The sequence below is a fragment of the Amblyomma americanum genome, chromosome 1 (assembly GCF_052857255.1).
Source record: "Amblyomma americanum isolate KBUSLIRL-KWMA chromosome 1, ASM5285725v1, whole genome shotgun sequence".
Classification (NCBI taxonomy): domain Eukaryota; kingdom Metazoa; phylum Arthropoda; class Arachnida; order Ixodida; family Ixodidae; genus Amblyomma; species Amblyomma americanum.
In genome coordinates this window covers 397,962,699-397,988,182 of record NC_135497.1, presented here as the reverse complement: position 1 = coordinate 397,988,182, position 25,484 = coordinate 397,962,699, and the positions used below count along the sequence as shown (strand labels likewise).

Sequence of the window (25,484 nt, the reverse complement as noted above, 5' to 3'; positions counted from 1 at the left end):
TTTAGAGCCAACTCATTTGTTTTTTTGTCAAAATCCGACAAGGATTTCCAAAAAAAAAGAAATAGTTAACGCCGTTTTATGATATTGAGGCTGTATATCCCTCCTGAAGAAGTGTATGTAACTGGAAGGAGCAGCGTCATTGGGGATTTCACAGCAGTCACATGTGGTGTGTACTGAAGCCTGCTCTAACGACCATTATCCCGGTTAAGTGGGCTCCTTTTTTCTTCCTTCTGAATTCTTTATTTACGCCTCTGCTAGACGTGATGCCAGCAGCCAGTGAAGCGTCTGACAACGCCAAGGCTTGCTTCGATGCGGTCCGCACAGCGCCTTTGCATGGCCGATAGGTTGTCCCGCGGTGTCATGGCAACGCACGTGTAACGGAAGAAAAATTCCTAATGTACTGCCGATGAAAAGTGCCTTTGCGTTCCCAAACATGGTGAGCGTTTTGTAGTTTCTCAGTTGCTTTACGCCTGTTTGCAACGAAGCGTCGAATATTTAGGTATTCAGCGTGACTTGAACTTCTGCCATCGTCAGTGCTTAAATGAGCAACATCTCGGGCTGGAGAATTTTATCTCCTTCTTCCGAGAGCTTTTTTATTCCCCTTAGGCCTAAGAGCCATCTAAGAAAATAAATATGTACTCACTCAACCGTAACGCTCTGTCAGTCGTCTTCTACGCATGGGGGCCTCTTACCTTGGACGGAATATCAAGGAGAAAAAGAAGATGCCGTTTAGGCGGGATCTCGAGGCGCCAGGCCCGAGCAAAGGCTCGAACAGCGCTGCCACAGCTCGGCTCGAACGTTCCATTCACCCTTCCCTGCAAGGCGTCCCGCTGGCACTCGACGCCGAGGGTCCCTGACAGCGTTTACCCTTATCTGCGCAGGGAAGTACAAGGTGGGAAGCATTGCCCGGGTACCTTGTTCTGTCCTTGTGGACCGAGGTGAACCAGCTGTGACGACAACGAGAAGGCCAGTGCCCAACGAGCGCGGGACACAGGTGAGCAGCTGCTAATTGAACTGCTAGCGTGACATGCAAAGAGATACAGGGGGGACTGCGTTTAACGGCGGATTAGTGAAGACATTGCATTCTATTATCATGTGAATTTTTAAATTCGTTGCCAATTCGGCCAATCCTGAACTGCAATCAGTTAACATTGTTACATTAAATGCATGCCCTTGTAGCCAGGCCTTTGATGCCCCGTAGCTTAACTTATGCCACAACGCAGCTACTGTTTATTATCAGGCCGGGCTGCAGATTTCTCTCTTATAGATGTCGTACTCTCAGGAATACCTTTCTTAGTCTTCTATCCTTTGTTAAAAGGAGAGCATATTAAACAATCCTCGGTGTTCACTGAATCATTTATATTTTTGAGGAAGAATGCAGTGCCCAACTAAACTAACTGCGTTTTTCCTTCTAGTTTTCCAGTCATCTTGTGCACTTGCCTGTTCCAGTTTTACTCTGAGCGAACAGATTAGCATCATCTAGCAAAGTGCCTGAGAGTGATGGCACGTTTGAAGTGTGGCAGATTGATATTACTTGAATCCTGCGTTCTTGTACCTTGAGTGTTAAATACTTTACTGCACAACAACCCACATGACTGTCTTGATCTTAGGTTAGCATCGAAAATGTTTTCTAATCAAGTGCAGTAACGTTAAGATTGTGTGACGCTTTCTGTGGCCACGGCGAGAGACCAGACCGTGCTCATCCTTAGGGCTCTACTTGTATATGTCTGTGCAGGACACCCCCCGCCATCGGAACGGAACTACGGTGGGTGCCAGTGCTAACCAGCATGCATGAACGAGTGCTGATTGTTAGCCCCATGCTCAGGTGGCTGCGTGGCGCTGCTCGCATAGCCGGTAAGCGGCCGTCGCCCGTGTTCCTCTCCCCCCAAGCTGACATCTGCGAGGACGTGACAGGTGAGCCGTAAGTCTACCATAGGCCGGTCTTAAGCCACGTAACAAAATCGCGCCGGGCCATATTCAATCTCCGTGGAGGTTCTTTTGGGCGCTGAAGATAGAACTCCGTATATGAATCAAAGGAGAATATCACAATGATCTAGCCGCAATATTCAAATTTTCCTCGACCAGCCTGTATGCGTATTTGGCACGGCGCCCTTCCGATTTTCTTCGTTGTCTTTAACGACACGTTTAGGCTGCCTTCTGGCGTTCTGGTGTGAACACGTGAAAACCCGTTGCCGATGAGTCCAACACTTGAGCTCTCCAGAGTCAGTCCACTGTTGGTATTTTATGTTTGGAGACTCTTTCTTACTTTACAATCATTCAGCCTCATCAAACAGTGCCGCCCAGCACGCGGACGCGCAGTTGATTGGTTCCAGCCATGAAGGCTGCAGTATCACGGCAATGACTTAGCCGCTTTTCCGTTCCGTCATCGCAGTATCCTTCGCCATCTGTTCTTGCGCGCAGTAACTAACATCTCCTTCAAAAAGGACGTACCGTGGTGTTAAATTCGATGGCCTACACCCTATCGAGTGAGCTGTCATTGCAGGGCCATTCATTCTCTCCAGCTCATTTCTAGAATGTCCAAAGGTTCAATCACACAAGCTGCTATGCTCGCGCCAGCATGTGTTCGAATAAAGACATACATGTGCAACCGAACTTTTGCTCGTGTATAATTAGGTGTGGAACGGAAATTCGTGTCGCTTTCAGCTTCAGATTCGCCATTAGTCTCCATTTTCAGCTTCGCCGTGGTTTCGGTAAAATGTTTCACTTAGGTTGATGAGAACGGGACCTAAAACCACTGAATGTTTAGCTTTCGACGGGATGATTGCATTTGCTCATATGTTCGTGTGGGGGGCCGGATGCCACATATATCGGAGTCTTTTTCATGAAAAAGAGCATTTCCGCGAAGTTGTGATGCTTGATTAGAGGGAAGATATAGTCCAGAGGTTACTTTCAACAAAGCGTTATTTACCAGAAAGCTATTTCATGCTTAGCTCCCTGTTGCAAGCTGTGAAATAGCTTGTAATACCTTAAAAACCCGAGCTGTGCATGGGAGCTTGTAGTACCGTTTTATGTTAAAAACTGCAGCAAACACTGCATTAGCGACACGGCGACTAACGTGAGAGCGATGTTTTTAGAGCGGAGGAGTGACTCATATTCAGGAGGACGTGAAGGGGGATTGGGGGTTTAAATTATCAAGAGAAGCGCAGGCCGATAACTGTCTGCTTTTGCAGCGGTCACCACAACTGTGCTGCGCTAGGTTAGGCGAAATTTCTACCCGTCCGGAAAACAGTCATTTAGAAAGGAGGCTTGACGCCTTCTTTTAAAGTTCCCCTGGGATTCTGATCTTGACTACAGATGGTGACAGAAGGAGTTGACTATTGATTATTATGGGTGATTGTGTGTATACTGTTGTAGATCAGCCAGGTCTCTTTTAAGTACCTGATTTGTGGACCCTATTTAGCATGTGAGTGTCGTTACGTTGGAGCTATTGCCGGCAGATTCCGGAAGGGGTAATATGTCTCACTTGTAGCTTGCAATAACCTAAACCTCAAAGAATATAAGATAGCAAGCGGGTCGGTTTGCAGAAGGGAAAAGTACTGGCGGCAAAGGATAAAGGCAGACACAGTGTAGAGAGGGGGGGGGGAGCACGATGTCCAATGGGCCCGTCGGCTCCACGCACAAAGACACCACAGACAACCGCCTGCGCGGAGCAGCGCTGCCAGGCCGCGATAGCCGCACCTAAGTGAATCCGTTCAGCAGAGGCTGGACGGCACAAGCGTCGAAACATCCGAGGCAGGCGATGCGGTGCGGGGTGCGCATAAACGCAAGGCGACAGGCCGGACCTGGAGCCGTCACAACATCCGCGAGGCAGGAACATCCAAAAGCCACGGGAGCTGACAGTCACCGACGGCGCCATACGCTACCGCAGAGAGGGGAAACGTCGAGAGTAGAGCCGACGGAGGAGCCAAGTTGAGGTCCAGGTCCCTCCGATGCCGTTTGGGCAAAGACGGTACCCTCTTTGTCCCGGCTCTCCAACTTTTTCCCTTCACCCTTCCACAACCATAACCCGAATAAAGGAAGCTCCACTCGCGACGACAAGGCCCTTCTTCCCTCTATGCTTAGCCTTGGCTACATAGCCGCAGAAGGCTACCGTGTGTGGTTGTGGAAAACCAGCAAGGAGCAGGCAGAGAAAGAAGCATGCCGAACCACCCCAGCCAACACCTCCCACCACGCACGACGGGAACAAGCAGCCGGGTTTGCCATGGTTCATCTGTAACCCTCTGAAGGCAGGCGCAGCAACAAAAGAAAAGCGTTCACGCAGCGCGCGGGTCAAGAAAGGACCGGAAACACATCTCAACCAGAACCAGTCTCGGGTCGCTCAGGGGCAAGACGGGTAGACACTTTCCCACTCATGGATCAGTGTCGTTGCCTGGTGGCAGAATTTGAACTACTCGCAAGATGGCGGCAGTGGAACCGCCACCTTAAATGGTGAACGCTGGCACTAGGAGTGCAGGGCCGCTTGTCACGTTGGAATGAAGGGTGCGCCAGAAAGTTCAACGCGATAGTAAGTACCACGGGCGATGTTGGCGGCCACATAGGGCTCGCGCAGGAAGAAGTTCGCAGTGCGGCTAATCGATGCGTAGTGTGGCGTTTAAACAGGGAGAGCATGGGCTTGCGCGCAAGCAGTGCGCGAAACAGGTCCGGGCGGGGTAGAAAAGGCGGAGAGACGTTGTGACTGTCCTGTCGCGTCGGCGGAGTCCACAACGGTGACAAAAAGAAACAGCATGGAAGATTTTTGGTTGCACTTTTGATTAGCATAGGCACTCTGTCAGAATTATCAGGCAAAGCTCGAAAGTGCCTTTTCTTTCACAGTGATAGAGTGCCATCGCGGGCTGCTGGCCCCGAGCGACAAGACAATTATGCTCGTTCTGTGCCAGCTGTACCATGTTTCCTATGGCGACAAGGACTCGCACCAGGGCACGTTGGGCAAGTTCCTTTCCCGCGTCGTCACTCGACCGCCCGAAAAAGACGTGCGTGACGTCACCGAAGGCCAGCAGTCGCCGACGGAGCGGACCAGACCCCAGTGAGCGATCCTTATGCGGAAAGGGTTAGCCGTTTAATTGGTGGCTGCCGTAGGTTGACAGCAGTTTTGTGGTTCTCGTTGTTCAAGGAGGAGATTTTGCATTTTGCAACAGTTAAATATTCGCAAAGTAACATTCGCAATGCACGCTGTCGAGCTTGCTGGCAAAACATGATTTTCTGCATTATGGTAGCACCAACAAGACAGCTAATATAAAAAACAGTGACCAAAGCTGTTCGACGACAGCCGTTCTGCTCTTTCTGAGTTCATTAGCCAGGTGTAAAAAATCCCAAACAAAGCAAGAAGAGCTCGCTTCCTGCCCATCGTGAAACGCTCCGCGTAGCTTAAGAGTGTTTCAGGCCTCAGGGACATTTACAGCGAGGAGGCAGTTTCCCTGCTGAGTATGATAATTTTGCCCACTCAAAAGATGCTCACTACCCTTCACACGACATCGCTGGATATTTTAAGGCTTTACTGCGGAACTGTCCATAGCGTGGTTCTCAGTTCTGCTGCGTACGTCGGTGTAGCAGAAAAGAGTGCGAGGAGGGAAGGGAAAAGAAAGCAGGTGCAACGCGGCACTTGCAATTAGTGCCGCAATTGATTTACGTCATGCACGACGTCATGGCAACGGCCACGCTGGCTATGAGGCGGACGCCCTCTTCATAAGGATAGATGAGCAGCAGTGCGTGGCTGTACGTGACACACAGTTCCTCGCGTATGCGCGCCTGTCACTGAGGCACACTCACCCTCCACCCCAACTCTGCACCCCAACAGAGGTTTGCTGAGCACTGCGAATGACAACAGCATTTCGCAGCACCGCAGCCGTCGTTGAAATTGATATTAGCACAGAAGCAAACGACCTGCGATTTTTTCTGCCCGATCTATTTGGAATCAGCAACTAATTGTTACGTTTCTTATTATTACAAAGAAGAGAGTCATTTCTGACGCACAGCACATAATCGGACGTCCATAAAGAACAAATAAACAGGCGTAAACTCCACTCTTTGAGCTTGATTCGGACTTGCTTCCCACACGTTATATTACTGATTCAAGATATTATTCATGATATGTGCTGATCTGCCTTTATGAACCTTGTCTATTTTAAACGACCGTCTTCGAGTGCCTCTCCACATCGTTCGCCGGCGCAAAGTATTCATTTCCGCGTGCTCATTCGCTGTATCTCAAGAGAAAACCATTGCAGCGCCTCGTTCTCTGGTTCCAAAACAGAGCAGCGGTAGCAGCAGCCCCAATCGAACACCACACAGGAGGCACACCACGCTGCTGTCTCTGCTCCAGTGCCGGAGCTGCGTTTCCAATTGGCGATGTGACCTCGGCAGGATCTGCGCTTGCGCTCCGAGGCCTACCTGCCTGCAGTCCGGGAGCAGCGAATGGGACTGCGGCTGCGGCTGCTGGGCGGCGCTCTGAAGGTCACTGCGGGGCCTGAGCGTGCTCGAGGCGCAGCTGGGGACGGGATCCAGCAAGAAGAAATAGGGCGTCTCCTGCTGTGGGCGACCACCATGGGAGCATGCAGGTACCGCTACGTACCCCAACGCTCGGTCTTTATGTATCGCACCCTTCTCAGTGCAAAAAAAGATCTCCGCCAACACTGCCTCAGTGTTCGACTTAAGAACGTTAGTTACTGGTGCTTGAAGTGTTTACATTCGTTTGCTCAGAAAACGTGCAGAAGCCCGATTCAAAGCTCCCCTTCTAAATAGGGTGCCTCGATGGCCAGCATCCGGCATCCAGGCAGTCATTCTTCTAAGAAAAGTGCAACGTGGTCTGCCTGGTGAATTTTGCACTGCTTTTGCCATTTAAAGCCACCTTCTCTATATCCCGAAAATTTAATCTTGATATGAAGTGATAGATTTGACAAACTTTTGCAGCACAACAGGACGAATAAATTTATCCTCAGGAATATGCCAAGCCATTTTTCAACTCTTCGAACATTCTGCGTCAGAACGATTGGATTCTAGGTTTTATGCAACTGATAGTCCAGGGGGGGTCCCACTTAGATGGCTGCTATACAGGCACATATATAATGGATCGAAAGTATAGGTATTATTTGAGGCGCTGCATGCCCACTGTTGCTATGTGATGTAGTGTGGACGCCTTTACTCCGCCTTCGATGGCCGCTATACTGGCGCGCATATAACGAATCGAAAGTATGCTTAAAAACTGAGGCGCTACGCGCCCACTGTTGCTATGTGTAGTGTGGACGCCTTAACTCCGCCTTCGATGGCCGCTATACTGGTACTTATATGATGGATCGAAAGTATACGTAATAACTGAAGAACTACGCGCCCACTGTTGCTATGTGAAGTAGTGTGGACGCCTTTACTCCGCCCTCGATGGCCGCTGTATTGGCACATTTATAACGGATCGAAAGTATACGTAATAACTGAAGCACTACGCGCCCACTGTTGCTATGTGATCTAATGTGGACGCCTTTACTCCGCCTTCGATGGCCGCTATACTGGCACTGATATAACGGATCGAAAGTATACTTAATAATTGAAGCACTACGCGCCCACTGTTGTTATGTGATGTAGTGTTGACGCCTTTACTCCGCCTTCGATGGGCGCTAGATTAGCGCATATATAACAGATCGAAAGTCTGTGTAATAACTGAGGCACTACGCACCCCATGTTGCTATGTGATGTAGTGTAGACGCCTTTACTCTGCCTTCGATGGCTGCTATACTGGCACATATACAACGGATCGAAAGTATACGTAATAACTGAGCCGCTAAGCGCCACTGTTGCTATGTGATCTAGTGTGGACGCCTTTACTCCGCCTTCGAAGGCCGCTATACTGGCACATATACAACGGATCGAAAGTTTACGTAATAACTGAGGAACTACGCGCCCACTGTTATGTGATGTAGTGTGGTCCTTTACTCCGCCTTCGATGGCCGCTATACTGCACATATATAACGGATCGAAAGTATACGTAATAACTGAGGCACTACGCGACCACAGTTGCTATGTGAAGTAGTGTGGACGCCTTTACTCCGCCTTCGATGGCCGCTATACTGGCACATTTATAACGTATCGAAAGTATACGTAATAACTGAAGCACTACGCGCCCACTGTTGCTATGTGATGTAATGTGGACGCCTTTACTCCGCCTTCGATGGCCGCTATACTGGCACGTATATAATAACGGATCGAGATATACTTAATAACTGAAGCACTACGCGCCCACTGTTATTATGTGGTGTAGTGTTGACGCCTTTATTCCGCCTTCGATGGGCGCTAGATTAGCGCATATATAAGGGATCGAATGTCTGTGTAATAACTGAGGCACTACGAACCCTATGTTGCTATGTGATGTAGTGTACACGCCTTTACTCCGCCTTCGATGGCCGCTATACTGCACATATATAACGGATCGAAAGTATACGTAATAACTGAGGCACTACGCGCCCACAGTTGCTATGTGATGTAGTGTGGACGCCTTTACTCCGCCTTCGCAGCAGCTATACTGGAACATATATAACGGATAGAAAATATTCGTAATAACTGAAGCACTACGCGCCCACTATTGCTAAGTGATGTAGTGTGGACGCCTTTACTCCGCCTTCGATGGCCGCTATACTGGCACATATATAACGGATCGAAAGTATATGTAATAATTGAAGCACTACGTGCCCACTGTTGCTATGAGATGTAGTGTGGGCGCCTTTACTCCGCCTTCGATGGCCGCTATACTGTCACATATATAATGGATCGAAAGTGTGCGTAATAACTGAGGCTGTACGCGCCCACTGTTGCTAGGTGATGTAGTGTGGACGCCTTTACTCCTCTTTCGATGGCCGCTATAATGGCGCAGATACAACGGATCGAAAGTATACGTAATATTTGAAGCATTACGCGCCCACTGTTGCTATGTGATGTAGAGTGGACGCATTTACTGCGCCTTCGATGGCCGCTCTACTGGCACACACACACACACACACACACACACATATATATATATATATATATATATATATATATATATATATATATATATATATATATATATATATATATATATATATATATATATATATATATATCGGATCGAAAATATACGTATTAAACTGAGGCACTGCGCCCACTTTTGCTATGTGATGCAGTGTGGACGTCTTTACTCCGCCTTCGATGGCTGCTATACTGGCACATATACAACGGATCGAAAGTATACTTAATAACTAAGGCACTACGCGCCCAGTGTTTCTATATGATGTAGTATGGACGCTTTTACTCCGCCTTCGATGGCCGCTATACAGGCACATACACAACGGATCGAAAGTATACGTAATAACTGAGGCATTTCTGCGACCACAGTTGCTATGTGAAGTAGTGTGGACGCCTTTACTCCGCCTTCGATGGCCGCTATACTGGCACATTTATAACTGATCGAAAGTATACGTAATAACTGAAGCACTACGCGCCCACTGTTGCTATGTGATGTAATGTGGACGCCTTTACTCCGCCTTCGATGGCCGCTATACTGGCACGTATATAACGGATCGAGATATACTTAATAACTGAAGCATTACGCGCCCACTGTTATTATGTCATGTAGTGTTGACGCCTTTATTCCGCCTTCGATGGGCGCTAGATTAGCGCATATATAAGAGATCGAATGTCTGTGTAATAACTGAGGCACTACGAACCCTATGTTGCTATGTGATGTAGTGTACACGCTTTAATAAACGATGTTCTCGCAGCATGATGCAGCAATTTCACGCCCAGCGTGTGCTTATATTTGGTAGCACAAACACGTAAATATTAATGTTCTCTCCGTGGAACGGTGTCTGAAGCGACGTAGTTGTGGTCGGAAATATATAAAACTCAGCGGAGTGAAACGATTATGCATTTAAGAAATCGTAGAAGGCGATGAATTGTGCAACGGGACTGAGGTTTTAAAAAATCTGCAAGCGTGTTCATGCGTGGTAAAGACGGTCTCCCGAAGCTTGGTGGATTCATGTGAGGAAAACATCAACGTACAGAAAACGTGCCGTCACCTATGGCTACTCGTTGCGCAGGACGTTCATTTAATATGCATTCTTAGTATCCAGTAGCTTTTCGGTGTCGTCACAGATGCATCAAAGATTAGCTTTGAGGGAAAGAAAGACGGCTGCGGTTGGATCACATCTGTTCAGAAAAGAACGACACTACTCCGACGCAGTAAGGTCGCCTACGTGCGCGCCATCTGCCGGGCCAGCGTCGTGCATGGCGAAGGGGGGTTTCAGTGGATACCACATGATGGCGCTACGACTGCACGCCAAGCACGGAGGAAATTTGCGAGAAACACATGGTACTCGCTGAATTCTGACATCTGTAATTTGCATGCTCATAATTCCTCATGTACACCTCAGTACAGTCATGGAAGATACGTTTTAAGAAACCCGTACATTCAGTAGACGCGTCTCTATTCATGTTCAAACGTCGAGCCGTCGTGGCGGAGTGGCAGCGTCCGCGTCTCGAAAGCTAACGCCCTGGTTCGATTCCTGGCCTACACAGAGATCCCCCAATTTTATATGTTTAGTCGGCGTGGATTTTTACGCAAGTCCGCGGATATTTTCACATACGGTGCACACAACTACAACTACTACGACGCTGGCGGCTTTTCGACCGAACTAGCTGCATGTGCTGCCGCGGAAAAGGTGGAAATGACCACCAGGGTGTCTTTGCTGTGCCGTGATACCACACAGCACACGGGCGTTTCTGCGTGTCGCGGCCGGTGTTCACTCGGTAGCGTTAAGAATTCAGTTCAGCGGAAAAGCCGTCGTTGCAGCTGTTGGCACTGTGTAAAGAAAATCCAGATTGGTCGAGAGGACCGTGACGTCACAAACGCATTACTTCGGATGGGTAATTCAAACACCCCACAATCATCACAAAGTGCAATGATGACGTCAATACACTGTACTTCATTAGTCTACACTGCCGTAACGTCATTTCACTCCAGAGGAATTCCGTAGTGCCTCTGAAGAAAGAAAAGCAATGCACTGAAAATGAAAATGATGCAACCGGGACTCAAACCTCTGTCTCTTTGTGAGCCGCGCGGGCCATCCCTCGACCACTGAGGAAAGTCGGTTTGGCTGTCTTAAAGAGAGGCGTTGTGCATCTTGCGCTAAAAAAAGACTAAAATGAAGATACGAAAGAAATGAAAACAGAGAGAACAGTGTTAATATCTGCGAAGTGATATGCGAAGAGGTACTCCGACCGCGGGAAAGACCCATTAACGTTATCGCGCCATACCCTTAGGTTTGAGCTTATGTGCCCCACGCATTTTGAATTCCGTGTTCTTGCGCTTTGCATCCGAACGCGAAAGCCACTGAGCCACCCTGGCCGGTATTTGAATTCTTCCGTTGCAAGCAGAATGACTATGCTAAATAGACTGCAAACATTGAATCGCTCCCTCTTTCTGGCTAGGTTGACGCCTGTCCGACAGCAGTAGAACGTTTCCTGGCCGGAAATATGGATTTGAAAATATACCCGCTAGTCGATTCAAATTCGCGACGTCCTTACCCGAAAGGAACAGTTGCTACCGCTTTGAAGTGAATGATGGTGTAGCGTAGCCTCGGAGATCCGTGTAGAAATTATGGCCGTCTTGCATTTTGACGCACTCTCCTCAACGTCAAGAGTCCTTCGCATAAATAAAAATTGTCGGATTAGGATCACATTTTTCTAAATGATATGAAAAGCATGCCATTCATGACCAGAACTGCGCCTGCGACTGAGGCTGAAAATTTTTAAGAGTTCACTCCCAATACGAAGAAGTATCGGTGATGATGAGCTCCGTACGCGTGTTGGTAGTTCGGCTACTTGAATTGTTGCGACGCCTTATATGACTCATGTGAGCGTTGTAGAATTAGTTTCTTACAAGTATTACTAAAAAGTTTATGCCTGGAAGATTGACGTCGCTAGTGAAAAATTCTGCTGTGAAAAAATGACGCAAATATGTTACCCCATATCTTGCGAAAGGCGCTTGACAAACAGTGAACGCCAAGTAGAATTTTGTCTAACAGGTGACCTTGAGGCTAATACTCTGTATACCGCGGAAGAGAAACTAAATTGTTCTGCGTCACCAGAACAGCCAACTTGCCTCTACTCGTTGATCCATAACTAAAAAAAAAACGATAAAGGGGAAAAATGCTTCATCATTTATGTTGTTCTGCACCAAAGTTTCGTTTCTAATAGCGATATGTCACATACATTAACAGCTTATCAGAATTTATGTTTGTAATTCCCACTTCCATATAAAAATACAATGAAGTCAGTGTGCTCCGTATGATTGTATGCTTTACAAGCTTTATTCTACAACTGTTCACGTCATTACAAAAGTAAAGGTCGCTGTCTACGCAAAGTTTTCCGCAATGATATTGGATATTTTTTACTTAGTGACTTTTGTTTGAGGTGCTGTACCACAAAAAAAAAAAACTTGTTTCGTGAGCGTCTTTGCTCAGTAAGAATTTCATGCATAAATTTTTATTTGTTTAAATTCGTAAGCATTCTTCATAACTTGCCGCTTCTCCTTGTAATCTAGTAATCACAAGCTCAGTGCATGTATTTCACCAGTCTTGTCGAGTATATTTATTCTACTAAGTGATTTGCGCGTGGATTCAAGCCAAAAAAAAAAATCTTGTACGCCAAAAGACACTGAATTCCCGCGTCTACTCATGTCCTCTGAATCAGGAATTTCTGCCTGCAAAATTTTGACTGTACTTTCAACGTCCTCTGCGCGCATCGCTTGTTTTTTTCTTTCTGAAGACTGGGCGTTCGAAAGGCCTTGAAATATATTCGGCTAGTTTACTGTGCACGAAAAGTGCCACATCTTCAGCCAGCTTACTTTGGCCCAAACTCCATTAATTGCAGCGAATCACAAGTGCTGACAGGGAGGGCATTCAACTCAACTCCCCGCACAAGAGAAGCAAACACGAGCCGTAAGCATCACGCGCTATAGTGGCGCACATTGGTGATTACTGCAGGGCAACAAAACAACGACAGGTGTTCTTGGTCATGCTACAGCACGAAACAGAAGAAGGGCTTATCAGGCGGCTATTCTCGCTTTTGGTTCACCATTGTCGCTGAAAATGAAAGCTTGAAGATCTGCATACTGTAGTATGACGACGTCCATTACGGGGTTGGTAGAGTCAGACAGGCCCTAATGGACAATCAGTCTGGCTGCGGATTTGTTCAGTTGCTTTATTTCCTTGGTCGGACCAAAAAAAGCATCTTCGCAAGGCAGAAGAATGGTTTATTATGATACGTGCTCGCTTTTGCTTCTGAGTGCCAGCTGATCCTAAGGGCAGATATGACTAAAGCGTAACAAGACACGTGCGCTGTATCCTTGCGCTTGGATACTGCAAATGGGAAGTCGTCGAATGTGGTTCGTGATGCAATATGTTACTTACAAAATGCATCTTGCATCTCGGACTGCTTTCAAAGTCTTCATACACTCACCGAACAGAGGAAACGTCAGCGTGCCTCATCACAAAGAAAAGAAAAAGAAAGCTCACCTGGAGGGCTCAATGAATGTTCCAAGTGGCGGTACCCTTGGTCTTACGGCGCTGGTGGAGCCCCAGTCTGCTTCTGCGCTATGACGTGAGGAGCCCCGACATGGCAACGTGTGACCGCTCCGCAGCCCCCGAGCTCAACTAGTCGTGAGAGCACAGTATCGACGCGACTGAGCGACAAACTCAACTCTCAACTTTTGAAAATAGTTTTTTCCTGATGCGCGAGATCCTTTTTTCTTTTTGTATGTATAAAATAACATTTACCTTTTTATTGTGCGTGCTTTCATCGCTTAATTCTGCAAGTGAGAAGGTGTGCTTTTATTGCTACCGATATATTGCGCTAACCTTTACGACTGGTTTTCTGTCCTGATACTCATATCTGAAACGTGAACCATGTACACAATCAGAGACTGAAAACAATGGCTTTCTGTCCTTGATTGGGAAAATAGAAAACGCCTTTACTTTACTGAAACACCGAGTGCCGCGTTACCAAGCCAAGGCAGTACTGAAGCGCACACATGCCCAGCTTTCTGGGACATCTACTACTTTCGCCATCTACCGGCAGTGGCGGCGACAGGGAGCGCAACTGAATTGGGAAGGGGTACAAAAAAAATCGTAAAACGTGAGCAAAAGCACCTACAAAAAATGCTTCGGGGATTTCTGTAATATACACTTAGCTGAGGAATGTGCCGAAGTTTCAGTTCTGTGCTATTAATACACGAGCTTCCCAGCGCGTTTGAATATTATACGATGCTGCCTACGGGAGGGGGCCAAAGTTTGGCATTTTTCCAGACTTTGAAACTGTATAGCACCGTAACACGGATAGATATCGAAAATGCTTCCCGGTTTTAGGTACCCAAATATATGGTGTTTAAAATGGTGTGCAACGATCTGGCATAGCTTTGATCAAGACGTTTCCTGAGGCCTTTTAATTGAAACCTGATATTGCCTAAAATATGAAAGATGGCGCCCGGTAGCGAGCTACGCTGCAGAAATGGTTCGGACTGCTGAAGTTGCGTCCATTTCGACGCTTACCTTTTTATCGGGTGACTTTTGCCTTGCAGACAAGAACACATGTCAGAGCTCGAACCCAGTGTCTCGACCGGAGCTTTAAATAAAGAAGGTTGTTACGATGACCATGCATTAACGCAGCTATATAAAGTATTCGCGGCTGTTCATATATGCTTGTCGTGGAGCAACTTTGCAAATTGTCAGCCCTTTGCTATTATCTAAAAAGTTTATTGGGGCGTGTGATCATGATATATTAGGGTATGAGAGCTAGCTCGCCTGAATTTTAGCTATTCTCGTTACTTTTAAAGAGTGTAGCGGCGTTCAAACGGCCGACATCAAAAAGTATTCGCGGATATAAATGTTTAAGTTTATTCTTTTAATACTTACTTAAGAAAATTTGATATAGCTTTACTCAGAAACATTCTGAAGCTGTTCAGCTGTTGTCGGGCAGAACACAGAATTTGGAGTCAAGAAGCAAATACCGTCTAGATAGACGTTCAGGTTGTTACTGTCACGTTCACGTGTAATGCTTTCAAATTAGTGACTCTAGCGTTGTCCGAAAATGGTGACTCGAGTTTGCACTTAGAGTTCTAACCTGGGTTCAAAACCTTTTGTTTTGGTCAACTAATTTTAATAAATGTGCTCGTTTCTATAGAAAATATATTAGAATGAATGCATGAATGAAAAATTTCACGCATGATCACTATTCATACTTTTATTGCTGCAGCTATTGGCGACTTTTTTTGCTGTTCTTTCATTCTGACTTCTGTAATATGCATGCATGATGTATTGCCGGGATCCATCCTGTGTAGCACAACTGAAAAAATGAGGCTTCGCTTTTGAGGTACGAAACTTCGCTTTTAAAGATACCGCAAGATACCGCCAACTTTTTTCCATTTTTGCAAACAAATTGGTGAATTTAATTGTGTCCACTTGTGTGCTACGAAAAAGCGCTTTTACATGGACGTCATCAAGGAAGCAGCTCATAACGGTATATATAAATGATAAATATAGTGGCTGTCGCAATTTGCGACGCTGCCAGCCGCTACGCTGCCAGTCGCTGCTACGCTGCTTCGTCGGCCGATTGTCATGATATCGCAGTTAATTCTCCCGCACCTCCCAGAGTGACATCGCAAGGGGCCGCCAGGTGCAAGAGGGTTAACCACGGATTTACAGGGTTAGTTGCGATGTCATATCAATCGTCTGAAGCGACTCTCTTGAGAGCCTCCTTTGAAGAACTTTTGCATCTGTCCTTTGAGGCTGGGCTGTAATCATTTTAAGCAATAAATTTTTCTATTTCACCAGTATCATAGATGAGGTGCGTTATCGCAAGCAGCTTGCTTTTAAGATTCATCTTCTTCAAAATGCTATGAAAACGTGTAAAAAATTGACCGCAATAGCAAGATCAAAGGATGTCAAGAGGAATAAATTAGAGGAGGAAGAAAAATAAAAAACAACTAAATGTCCTGCCCACGCCAGTACAAATACTACATTGAGACTGTTAAAAGAATGAAAACTAGAAGTGCCCCCCGTTAGGACGGCCAATAAAAATCAAGAGAAACATCCCCACAAATACATTCAAAGAGAGAGAGAGAGGCGGGTGGGGGGGGGGTGGCAAAGTCTTGCACAGGGTGCCGGGTGATGTAAGGCCGGCTCAGGACCCAGCCGCTATGCCCACATTTCAGCGTACGCGAAATGCAACAACGCTCCGGCTGTTTACCCCCAGGGGGTCGAATTAGTTCGAAGCGCTCCATTGCGCGGTTCCTCATAGCCCATAATGAAACGAATTTGTATTATTTCATTGTAGCTTTTCCCAGTTCCCAGGTTACTCTGCCTGCAGCAGCTTTGATTTCTGTTGTCACGTGAAAAACTAATTATACTGCACTGAACAATACTATCGCTTACTTTGGAAGCAGCAGCGTTTGGTAAATCAAACCAAATACAATTGTAATAGAGAGGTAGAGCGCAACAAAAATAACCAGACGCTAAAAAGGAATGTATACCAATAAAATAAGTCACGAATTGCATTCTATGTTACAAAGTTAATGAGAATATCAAATAGGTGAGGATGTCATTATAGCAGGCGGGGATGCCATTATAGCACGTAGCGGAAAACACAATGTCAGCAAATTACCATGAATGAAGGGGAAGCCTTCGTAACGATAACACTCATGGGAAGTGATCTGTTACGTTTACAGTAATATTCGAAGCACTGGAGGTTATATTTCTTTTCTCCTTTGCACCTTTGGGGAGGAAATCGAGCAAATGTAATAGGTCTATTTTCAAGGCGTCGCTGTCAATAAACTTGCACTTGTCTCACTACCTGATAGCTGGTGCGGAAGGGGTTATAACTTCCCCGCAAAAAGGCAAGAACAAGGGCAATAGAGCCGACATAAAATATTTTATTATACACTTTTTATACAACATTTGGAAACAAAATGTGTACAGTCAGAATCGCATAGCGTCATTACCTTGTGTTCATGTTACATGTACAACCAGAACGGTGCACTCCAAACGTAACGAATATGAATATAACTAAACACACTTCACAGCAACATGGCATACAAAAGAAGCAATACTTTGCGAAAAGAATAAAGAACAAGGTAAACTTTTAATCGGTTGCCAAACAAAATGAGTCAGCAAAGAAGGACATACAAATGAACATAAATGATGGCATTGAATGTGCGTAGTACTGCTGTCGTCACTTTTCTCGAGCCTGTTTGTGCGCATTGTGCACTTGATGCCAGTATCATATGATCTACGCCCGATACGCCCAATCAGTTTTCTTAAGTTCCCTGCAAAATTTTTTCCTGCTGCCCCGCAGAACTTAAAGGCGTGTGTGCATATTCATTTTCAAAGCACCCCCCCCCCCCCCATGTACTTTTTCTAGCTGTACTGATTGCGTTATAAATCGGTTATCCATGGTTTGTTTACATAAAAGAATTTTCTTACGCAAAAGACAAGCCAAAAGATCATTTTAAAAGTGACAACGGCAATACTTACAAAACACACATCATATTTATATTACACCAAAACATTGCTCAGGGCATATATGGCAGGTAAACAGTCACATAATACAAATACACTATTTTTAGTACACACCGAACACTCCTTTAGGGGCAGGTTACATAAGGAATCAGGAACAGTATTCTTCATCTTCAAGCAGTGATGCACTTTCTAAACTAGAGGTATAACACAGCACTATAAATATAGGAGGAAACACGCAAAACTAAAAGGCACATCTCACCACATAACTGTTATCTCCTCCTATGGCTACAATCATTGCTTTTCTATTTCTTTCCTTACAAGGTTGCGAAGTTCTTCTATTGATTTGACTTTCGTCGACATTCCCATAGCCCGAAGCTCCGTGCGCAATTCTCCTGCATCCATGTCGTCCACATTTTGTAGACAGTTTCCTTCGCTCACTTTTTCTTCTGCACAGCGTAGCCTCTTCGCCCGTGTCTCTTGAATAAGTTCCTCAAACCAATACTCTTGGTCCCGCTTTTTATATGCACGGCTTAGTCTGATATTCTCACTCACTTCAAGCCTTTTCGCCAGCTTGAGAGCGTCAGCGGCTGCATTCCACTTGTTAGACTTTCCATGGTGTAGATGCTTTAGCACGTCGTTTTTTTCTCTAACCCTTGGCTTGAAAACCAACCAAGGCACTTGAACCTTTCGTGCTATGCGGAAGCGTGGTGCGCGAAAATATGAATGTACGGCGTAACTCTATCGCCACCATAGCCTTTGCAACCTTGGGCTCCTAATTCTAAGAAAGTGTGAATGAATTCTGAGGTTTCTCTTTCTATGCTGCGATCTTCAACATCATTGTCCAGGTGGTACAAAATTTTCCGCATAAGCTTCCAAAGGAGCAAAGCTTTCTCCTCTGGTTGAGGGTGCAATTTCCCGGCCAGATGTTCAGGCAAAGCCTTCAGCAGGCGCTCACAATCGCCCCCTGATACCGACGTGAATGTTTTTTCCTTGTTTCCTTCATTGGCTTCCCTGACGTGAAATTTAATCCCACAGTTATTTATGGCGTCAACGATGTCCTGAACGTTTATGGTCATACAACGTGGATTGCGGACTTTTTCACGGTAATCTCTGTCTTCTGCTTCTGAAAGCAATCCATCTACAAGGCGGTTAACTATTCTTAACTTCATGTGCAAAACATCAGGAATTATTAAATCAGAGTCGAAGTTAAACAATGGCACGTTTTTCATCCCGTTCGCCTCGGCGCAGCAATCAGCTTTCATGTTCTCAAGAGTGCGGATGAAAGGAGGCCTATTAAAGCTCCTGTTACTTGTCAGAACTGAGCACCTTGTCTGTGGGTTTGCTCGACAAAATGGACAAGGATAGTGTGATGCAGCAGACTGCAGACCCTGAACAACAAGCAAAAATTTCAAATCTGACCCTAGACAGATGCGAATCGGAATCCCGTGGTCCCCTACAGATATGCTACCCCGTCGTGCGACAACATTATTTTCTTTTATCAAACCCAGAAAAGCCTCCCTTATTTCAAAATAACCCTCCGGTATCTCCGCCACACCGAGAAGGCGATGAAGGTTATGGCTTTGTAGCTGCCACAATTTGCAAACGATGACGAATGATAATGTTGTCCAGGTCGTTCGTCTACTCACTACGCAGCCATCACCCTCTATTTTTACAAGGAGTGCCTCGGTGGAGATCTCTGTCACACTTACGCCTACATCTTTAGCTAGCTCTTGCGCAGCTAACGCCAAGTCTTCCTGAAATGAAACCTGAGCGCCAGGTGAGGTACCTGGTGTCTTGAAGACAGTTATCCTGCTATCTAGGTGCTCTCTGTAAGAATTTATTAGCCTTATGGTAGGCAGATTAGGGACGCTCGCGGAGAGGTGCTCCCAGAAAACGTTACTGACAAAATGTTCGTCCAAGAAGGCTGCAACTTCTCGCAAGCTTTCTTTGTTTGGAGAAGAAAGGGCATTCTAGTTAACTTGACCATTGCTGCAGAAACCTCTTTTTACACCGCAATTACAAATAATTTCTCCATTTTTCTTGAATGTTACTTTATGCAGCAGGCCTTTTAAGCCAGTTAAGAGAAGCTGGCATACATCTAAGCCGTAGCTCTCCAGTACAGCATCAAGTGCTTGCGCGATGGAATATCCAGCGGCATGAAGCTTCCTTCGGTCTGTTTTTTTGCACCCCTCGCCGACCATTATTCCTTTTTCAGTAGCATTGTAGTTTTTTCGGATTTCAGCTTTTCATTCTCCTGCTCTAGGTTAAGAAGCTTAGCCTTATAGGCAGAGACGGTGTCTCTGAGCTCATTTATGGCCTATTCTGAAACTGCTCCTACTGTTTCGAGTTGTTTTTGCAGAGCAGAAATTATGATGTTCTCTATGGATTCTCCGGTATTCGTTTCAGGTGGGCTAGATTGAGACTCGAAGTGAATCTTTATAAACCTTTTATTTTTTAAGAAGGACGCTTTCGCACGGCCTGTCAAATTCCTGTAGCGCATATCCGGAATATTGCACAGTGACGTAAACCGGTCTTCAAAATATTTACCCATAATGGGAAGCCTTACATTCGGGGGCAAAAATGATTGCACAGTTTCAAAGTATGTCTTTCGAAGAAGGTCCTTCTCGTGTCTTGTCTTTATAGCTGTCTCATTGGTCAGCGTGAATGTGACACTGCAACTGTCAAAGGTAGCAGACAAGATTATATGGTTATCTGGCGTGGCCATTTCGCGGAGCTATAAACAACAAACTAAATAAAAACGAGAAAATTTGACGAACAAGAAGTCATAGCAGTGCAATAGAGACAGTAACACTCAGTGAGCTAAACAGGTGACACGTTGTACAAAACAAGCCAAAATAACGCGAAAACAAAACAAATAGAACAAACGTAAAACTCCATGGGAATAAACACTTATCACTGTATCACGATGCGCCAGCAATGATCTTTGTCACGATAAAAACCTGCAAGGTCTCACGAGGAAATCCGCATGGAAACCTCTTTCAGGACTTATGAAGTGTTACCCCACCCTTAATTCTGATTGGAAACTCAATCGCCACCGTGTTCCCAAGTTTCGTTTCCCGTATCGACCATGCAGACGGAAGTTGGAGCCTGGAGAAGTCTTGTTCCTCACAGAGTAGCCATTGTTTTCTAATGGTTGGCCTTTCCCGTGAAAAGCCCATCGACAAATGTCCTGGTCAAGTTTCACCTTCAGGAGACCGCTTGATCGACGGCAGTTGGACAGCTTTTTTTGAATTTCGTACACGATCTCTTCAGAGGCAGACTGGAGGCGTCGATTCGATGGTTTCCTTGGGGATGTGAACTCGCGCAGACAGGCCTCGTTGAGATTCCTCTTAGGCTCCAAGGTACAATGACATTTGGAGTACCCTTTCCAATGGATCAGGTATCCTTTGGGCTAAATGAAAGACAAATGGAGACATTTTGTCAATACTTTAGGAAACGATTTCATTTATCTGAAGACAGCGGGAGGGGGGTTGAACTCAAAAGTAGGGAAACTGAAACTGAGTCTCAGGATTTTCTTTGTTGTGGTACTTATTAGGTTTATAAGATCCGCAAGCGCACTTGCAACTTATTACGAGGAAAATTGGCATGTTATCTCTATGAAACAAAAAAATGCTGGTGCTAATATGAAGACGGCAGAGCGTCATCACGACAAACGCTAATAGAAATCGTCCTTGGCAATCGCGAGAAAGGCTAATACCTGTGCTACACGGGCACGTTCGAATGACACCTGAGTAGAATGACATTCGCAACTTGGAATGGCATTCGGACTCGACGGACTTCCGCGGCGCTACACGACACTTTCCAAATGCATTTCAAATTTCCTCAGCTCGTTTTCAGTGTACGATGACGACGGCGGCGGTGGTCACACTAGTGCGACAACGACACTATCACGGTCAACAGCAGCATATATGACTTCAGTGGGACAAGTTCTTGAGGCCAACGACACCGGCGAATCCGACCGGCGGACTGTCAGCATTTATGTCCTCGGCAGGCCGGCGGCTGAGCGAAAACACGCTGATGAGGCGACGGTGTGAATATATTCGCCCTTCTACCTTATCCATATTGTTAATAAGCGAAAGGAACGGGTATATTTCACATGTGCACACTCGAACACCCACCAGCTATAAGCGCTTGCCAAATTAATTTTAATCGACGGCGACTCCCTTCCCTTCCGCGACGACTAAGCCTAGCGAGTCCGCAGGGTTACGTCTTCGAATTCGGCAGTTGTGAAGAGCGAATTCACAAGTTTGAGCGAACGCAAATAATCGACGAGTGTAGTTTTGACCACAGTGACCTCAAATCAACTATTGCTGACATCGCAGGGCGCGCATACGATGAACGGGAAGCGCCGGTGTGACCCAAACCGCCGAGCACTGCTTTACGACCAGCAGCAGTCGTCGCCGTTGCTATTTTGTGGATAACAAGTTATGCCTTTTCAATTACCGCGAACGGTCCCCAATCATACTTCTGAATAAAGCAGTTTAAAATAAACTACTGATCGCGTCGGACGAAGTCGGGACAATTAGCGACAAGCGCCGATCGTACACGATGTCAGTAGATCAGCTGTCAAGTGTTTCTCAGGCGAGCGATCGTATCGGCGCTTTCTCCCACAGAATGTCGCACTGCCTTAACAAGCCACGGGTACAACCAGTACAAAAAAGATGAGATTATTTAATAGAACTAAAGCGCAAAATGTGTTTTAAGTCATGCAAACGAGCGCTAGCTGTTCGTACGGAGCGATGTAAAGAATAGTATATGCGCGCAGACGTCCTCATCGGCACACTGCTAGAGAAATTTCATGCTCACGCGGTAAATGTTCTTTGGTGCACTGTTATCTTCAAGCACTTACGTAGACAGAATACGAGCTATTTGCTAAGCAAAGAGCAGGAAAAAGCGAGCAGCAGGTATCAAAATGAGCAGCCACAGAGCCGAAAACACTCGCGCGGCTGTGGGCGGGGCGAAGCGATTGCGGCGGCAACGCCTATTGGTCGATTCGGGCTGCGTTCGCGTTTCGACGGCATTGCAAAATCTGGAATGTCTCCGCCGAGCTCCGTCGACTCGAATGTCGTCCGAACCGAATGCCGTTGAGAAACTTCAAGTAGCAGCGTAAGTTCGGCAGTCGAGTCGAATGACATTATGTTGGAAGGCATTCGAAGCGCCCGTGTAGCAGGAGTATAATACTAAATTCGGTATACTAAGGTCGGTGCGACTTACTAATATAAAATACTAAACTGAACAACTATTTGCCGGCACGCAATACTGCGCGAAAATGTTGTGACCCATAACAGAAGCGCAACAAACATTTTTATAACAACATTACAGAAAACGATATGTACATGAACTTGTACATTTTTGTGAATGATACGATGTTGTCTTGCTCGGGTCTAGTCCGGTGCAAAGTGGAGCAAGTGCATTTGAATATGGGAATGCAGTTTGCACCTCGTTCCTAAACCGGGTGAAAGCAGTCACAACTATTAGACTAAATGATGCGTGAGCGGAGTAAATATAACTGACCGTCAACGTTGTTTTATTCCCTACCATATGCATACTGTCCTTAACAAGTCTGTGTGTTCGGTGATAGATGAATCATCCACACTTAAAGCGGATAATCTAATACAATGCGTAGTTATTTTTTGTTCTTGCGTTGCCGTTATTATAAATGGAGCGAGTTTTCCATGGTACCTTTTTAACAATCTCTGAAAGACCATTACTTAGGTTTCAAACTTAGTGCTGCAGATGGAATAAATGCACTTTATTTTTCTTATGAAGTATATGTCTGCACATACCAAAATCAAACCACAGGTAATGACTAAATGTACCCAGCAGTGCGTTACAAATATAAAAAAGGTTTTAATGTTACAATATTCAAACAGAAAAGTTAAAAACTTACCGTTCTCGCAATGACTCTCTCGACGGAGTGGTACATCAGTTGCTTCTGGCAGAAAGGTGAGGCTGCAGTTGCTGGGTGTGGACGAATGGTGCTCAGCATCTCGATGGTACTGTATTTATAGCATGCCAGAGAACAACCTAGCATAAAAACAGCGTCAAGGATTCGGGATCGCGTGCAAGGCTAACGGGGTTTCCCTTTTGTCCCAAGACGCCTCCCGGAAACTAAGCATCGCGAAAGAATTCCTTTTTTTTGAATTTTGCTTTACCTTCCGACGAAACCGGTTGTGTAAACCAAAGCATTGTCACTTTCTTTACAGCGGGGAGAGACCTATCCCTGGGGTAAACAGCCTGACGTCAAAGGGGAAAGGCCCGATGAGCAGAATCGTCAAGTTTTTCTTCTAAACTGGCTTTGCACGTGACGAGCCCCTGCTACCCATCCATGTCAAAACGCGCATTCCAGCCGCCTGAGTCGAAGCGACAAAGGCGGCTACGGGAAAAGCCAAATACCTATGTGTCGCCCTCATTCCCAGCCCATGTTCCTCCAGCTGGTTGCCGACGCCATTTATTATTCGCCATTTTTTGCTACTTTATTGCCGTGCTCACTGTTTTCCTCTTTTTTTTTATTTTGGTGCGTCTCTGTCAGGAACTCTGTCAGGCGCGTCAGTCCTATACTAGTACTCTCAAATGTGGGCGAGTAATTCTCACTATCCAAGCGGCTTTGCCTCCCCAAATCTCTCGCGGCGCACAGAAGAAGGCAGCTGGTCGGCCCGACGATTAAGTATCGCTGTTTAGTTATTGCGGCAGTAAACTCATCCCCATGGCATAAAGTGGAGATATGCTACTACCGGCGCATTTCGCGAGTGACTTTGGGAATTGGATCCTTTTAAAGACCTTGTAGCTATTAAAGAATTTTGAAGACTTGGTTAACGTTCGATGTTTACAGTCTTCAATTTATAGTTAATTAATAGTCTTTTAAATGAACTTTATCACGGACATAATGTCCGCCTTGGCGCACAATCCACCTGCACGGAATACCACAATGCATCTTTTACGGCTTTTAAAAGAAAAATCTGTATACATTAGAAAAAAAAGCACGCGCTATTTGCTGCAGCCAAAACAATATAATAATGAACGTCCGTCACGTCTGCAGCTTGGAAGCGTTCATAACAAGGAACAAAACAAAGAAAAAATTCAATATGCACGCAAAAAATTTTGAAGAGTATGATACAAGCAAGAACGCGAATTCAGCTTCTCATAACGAGATGAAGGGTAAATGCTTACCCATGTATTCTCTCTGGTGAGGCTATCTGTTTAGTTATTTTTTTTATGAAAAGATTTCAAGAGTGAGTTAAGAACGAATTCTCACAAGCGAGACAATATCCTAAAATCGGGTCGCAAACACTCACTGATAGCAGTGCATTGACAACGAATCACCGTTCGAAGTCTTTGCTTTGTTTTTATGGTGTCGCCGCCGGCAACTAATATAGCAAACGGTTTCATCACTTTTGCAGGAGGATAATAGTATGAATGCAAGCATGGAAATACTCAGAGAGTAGTTCTACCATCCTTCCGTTCCGCAACCAAGCGTGCTAACGACTACGCTACTTCCTGGCAACGCATATGTAGTTCTGCTCCTCTACGACGCTGGAGAGTGTTTGCACAAGGGCGTCGAATCAGATGGATGCCTCCCAAATGCCCTGCAGTGTCTCCAGCCTTTAAGATTCACAAGCAATTGTGTACCTAATTAACATCTTAACCCCACATCAGTGACACAAGCAGCAACACCGCCCTAAAGGCTTTCGCCTCACCGCACTTAAGTTCAACAAAGTGCCCCCTGAATTTTTTTTTTCTGCTTGTAACGTAATTTTTCTTTGCAGCCTGAGACTGCGATGCAAATGTTACATTTGCGCAGGTAAGAAGCGTATTACACTCCGCGTATTCTGTATAGCAACGTTGTGTCCATTTTCGGGAGGTTACGTTGCTGCATGTCCCAATTTTATCCACAGATTCCCTTCTGAAACTATG

At 45.8% G+C, this 25,484-nt stretch overlaps 1 protein-coding gene across 1 annotated transcript in view; it reads left to right on the top strand.

Moving 5' to 3' along the window:
- The first annotated feature begins 771 nt into the window (after nucleotides 1-771).
- Nucleotides 772-25,484, top strand: part of LOC144102130 (uncharacterized) — a 67,831-nt gene continuing 43,118 nt past the window's right edge. Inside the window, exons 1-3 of the mRNA XM_077635431.1 lie at nucleotides 772-994; nucleotides 1,736-1,765; nucleotides 1,826-1,914. The gene's annotated coding sequence lies outside the window, so the exon portion shown is untranslated. The remainder of the gene's footprint in view (nucleotides 995-1,735; nucleotides 1,766-1,825; nucleotides 1,915-25,484) is intronic.